The following is a 4,451-nucleotide window of genomic DNA, read 5'->3' as shown; positions in this document are numbered from 1 at the left end:
TTGAGCTTGAAAACAATGTTACAATAGAGATATATTCTAAAATAACCGGCTTTAGAGAATTGCAGCTTCAATAAAGAGTTGGCAGGGTTTTCTTTTTCTTTTTCTTTTTTTTTAATAAGAACTGCTGTGCCACTTTTCTTTTCATTGAATGATATGCTGATATCTCCTTGAGACCAAATAATGGAAGATACTTTGTCTGAATGCAAAGCTTAGCAATGGGTCAGAGCATTCAAAATCAGGACAATCCCAGAATATTTGGGACTTATGGTCGCTCTGCTAAGAAAGCCACCTTAATAGTACAATACAATTGCTCTTGATTTAAAAGTCTGTCTATGACTTGGATTTCTGTTATGGCTACCAACTTTGAACAGAAAGAATTCCTCTTGTGGTGGCTTTGGGTGGACTTAGTAACGTGGGTATTGTAAGTTATACTGCAGAAACTTTTTGTTTTAAAACAATGAACTACAGAAGTATATAGCTTTGTCTGGTAGACCTAAAGATTCTTTGTGCTTACATTGCAGTGTGGTGTATTGTAGAAAGGTGTTGTGGCTTTGAAGTTACTAAAGTTGGGTAAATAACCACAATATATAATTTGTCTTGAGTGTGCCTGTGTGTGTTTCTAGTTTTAAGTGCAAGGTGCACTCCTAAATATGAATGTGAATTAAAAGGGAAGCAAAGATAGGGTAACACATTGCAGAGGCAGTTACACCTCTGCAGTGGTCCTTTAGTGTTTTTCAAATCCAGTCACTTGGGTCCTTTAAGGTTCATGGCTTCTGGGTTCTGCCACCGGCACTGTAGAAGTCATTTTGGCTGACTTGATGAACTATCTGACCAAGATAGACAAACATTTGCAAGATTTAAGACATACTATCCTTTCAATAGACTGGCCACACAGTCTGAAGCAATTCATTCTGTGCTGTTGGAATTAGTTGTGTCTGAGATCCACACACATATGAATGAACGAACAGCCTCAATTTAAATCAGGAAATGAAAAGCAGCCTCTCCAGCAGAGAGCTTCCCAGGAAAAGGGAGTTGTTTTCATTTCATGAATGATAGTTTCCATCACAATCTTTACATAGTGTTTAAAAATCCTGGACAAACTTGATGGCTATTTTCCTGCAAACCAGATGGAGTCAGGTTTGAGGCAAGGTGAGGGCAGGCAGCAACTGACAGGTCTACAGTCACAACAGTCTTGCTCTGAAGGAGACCCATGCTGCAAATGGATTCATTTATTCTGGATATCTTAGTGCCTGGATTAAAATGATCAGTTACTATGTGATTGGTGTATTTTTTTTTTATTATTGTACTGGGAGGTACATTGTGACATTTATAAAGGTTTTTACAATATATCACAGTTGAATTCACCCCCTCCATCATTCTTCTTTATCCCCCTTTCTCCCCAGTGGTTGACAATCCTAAATGAGCCATACTTAGGATAATATAGTTAGTCTCTCTGTGGTGAAAAGGAATAAGAGAAGAAACTGGAGTGACCATTCTGGGCAGGACGCTTTATAAGTGTGGGACAGTTTACAATGTGCAGTTTTGTTTAATCCTCACAACAATCATGCAACTGTATGGTGTCTCCATTTTATACATGGAAGCCTGACTCCCAATGGCATAAGCATCTTTTTCTTGGGTCATGATGGCATAAGCATCTTCTTAAACTGAAATTGAAACAGTCCCTCTGGTCTTAGTAAAGTGTAATGTCTAATGAGCAGGACTGGTGGTAGTGGCTCAGGCATCTTTTCACAGAAGAGACTCCTGTTGGAGAGACTCAGATCCTATGGCTTCAAAGACTGCTTCAGGCTAGGAACTGGAGATGGCATTCAGTTAGGATATGGCAGCAGTGGCCACTGGGTGTGTCGCCATTCCTTACCATGATGCACATCTCAACTGAGGTTGGGCAGGGCAGGACTTTTGAGGTATTGTACCTTCCTGTGAGAGAAGTCTGAGCCAGGCCTCCCACTGGGGCATCCCTGAACCATAACAATCAGGAGCTGCCCAGGCAGAGAGGAAGCCACACAAAATCCAGAACAGGCAAAGTGACATGCCACTACGGGAAGGGGGAGGAGCAGAGAGAAGAGTTGGGGCTGGGTGGGCATGGCAATGGAAGTGTGTGAGATGATGACTGAGAAAGCAGAGCCTTCTCCCAAGGTTGCTGCCTCCAACTTGTAAGTCTGTGGTACCCTGCACCCTCTGGCTTATAGTTGCTCCTCTTCAAATAGTCCTGATGAAAGGGATTGACCTTGGAGAGGTTATTTGGGTAGGAGAGACCTTGTGGAGGAGCCAGGGCTGTCTAGCCCTGGAACGAACCCCTCTATACATCCCCTTTTCTTTTGATCTTTATGTCAATCAGCTCAGATACCTGAAGGGCCTTGCCAAAAGCTGGACAGTTCATATAGATGTAGGACTTGAACTCAAGTCTTTGGCTGGAAACCCTGTGGCCCTTTCCTGCATCTGGGAAGTAGGATGGCATTTGTAGACAGTTAAGAGATTCTGAGGTGATGTGGGTCCAGAAAGGTTTTGGCTGATGCTCTAGGACCCAGATCACCCCACCAGCCCCAGAAAGGTTTTGGGTTGGAGGTAGCCTACCTTGAACTTGTCAAGATGGTCTAGTGAATATGGAGGCAGATCTTCACCTGCTATACTTGTTTCCCAGGTGAGGGACTAATAATACTCCCAAAAGGTGTAAGAGACACCCTCCCCTTTTTTGATTTCCACTCTGCAGAGGCATACCTATGGATAATTCATCCAGTAGTGCATCTGAAGACGAGTGTCCAAACAAATTATGTGCTTATGGAATCTCTGACAAAGATAAATCAGTATATATCTGCATGCTAAACTGTTATAGTCAAATCCTACACTGAAAATAACAAAGGGCATTACAAGCAGTAGTGCTGTGATTGTCCTGTTGGAGCAAGCAAGTTGTTTTTTTTTTTTTTTTTTTCTTACAGATAAGTACAAACTCTCATACTACCCCAGAGAAGGGTCTTGTTAAAAATACCCTGTTGTGGAGGAAGTAATTATGGAAACCCTACATTTCTGATGGCAATTGTAAAAGCTTTAACAAGAAGCTGAGAACTCCTAGGTAGTGAGTTTTTCTGGGCCAAATCCTGTGCTAGAAACTTTACATAGTTTTTCTTATTTAAATTCATAACCTGCGATGTCAGTATTCTGGGCACCATTTTCCAGGGAGAAAGCTCAAATTCTGCACATAAAGAACTTGCTGAAGAGAGCAACAGAATAACGTGGTGTTCCTGTATTTGAAATGCCTTTATTGCGCTCAGATGAGATACCTGACACGGGACTGGAAACTGATGGTATAAAGTTAAATAAGACATGGTCCTTGTCTTGAAGAAGCTCAAAGCCTCATGCTACTCATTCCCAGTTAATTTGGGAACTTCTGCTCTTTAGGGCTTCAGTTTAGTAACAAAGCATTTACTAAATAAAGAGATTTATCCTAGGCCACATATCTTAAGGGTTGGGAAAAGTTAGAGAAGAAATACTAGGATAGGAAAATACAGCTAGGGTTTAGAATGAGAAGGATTATGAATGATTGCCAGACAGTTGGCATTTTGAGTGTGTGGAAAAAGATGGGCAAAAGTACAGAGGAGCATGTGTTGAGATCACATACAAGGATCAGTAAACCTTGGGTTTCTTCTCTTGGCTGAAGGAATTCTACGTGGAGGAATGGTATAAACAATGAACTTTGCAATATATGACACTAATAGAAAATCTTAAACACCAAAGTGGTTTGAATTTAGTGAATGCAAAATGGGGAAGGCAGTACAACATTGTGATTACATCACCAGACTGTAGATACCCATGACAAAAAAGTATAGAGGAAAATTATTTTTGTCTTTGTAACATTGGCCCTGATTGGGGCAAAGGTAGGGGGATTTAAATTACATAATCAGAATCTTAATATCAAGAGTGATAATAGCTCCAGGAGACAGATCCCAACCTGAGACCTGTATAGAGAAAACAATGGTCTGTGCTTAGTGATTAGACAAAGGAGGAAAGAAAACATAAGGGATGATGGTGTCCCTGCATATTTGAGGATGAGCTACCTATTAGGGTAGAACCTTGTCCCCAGGGTTTAGATTTTGTAAATGTGCCCATCCAAGTGAGACTGTCCCTTGGAAATGTTAAGTATGTCCCCCAGAACTACAAATCAAGACATGTCTAAGTCTGAGAAAAGATTGTGTTCTTCTGAGTGTAGAGGAGGTGGACAGCAATCTTAGAAACACCACTCAGCTGCCCAACTTAGAATTTCCAAGATACTGTCATGGTTTCATGGGGGCAACAGGGTACCTTGGAAAACCCAGGAAACCTGATGACTAGACCATTAGGTAATTGGCAGACATAGCACAAGGGATCCTGACAGTTCCTATAGGTGCTTGAAAGAGCATCTCTAAAAGAGTAAAGAGGGGCAAAAGCAGAAGACGTTG

This window comes from Castor canadensis, chromosome 2, assembly GCF_047511655.1.
Source record: "Castor canadensis chromosome 2, mCasCan1.hap1v2, whole genome shotgun sequence".
Taxonomy (NCBI): Eukaryota; Metazoa; Chordata; class Mammalia; order Rodentia; family Castoridae; genus Castor; species Castor canadensis.
The sequence above is the reverse complement of the archived record's forward strand: the minus strand, read 5'-3'. Positions refer to the sequence as shown.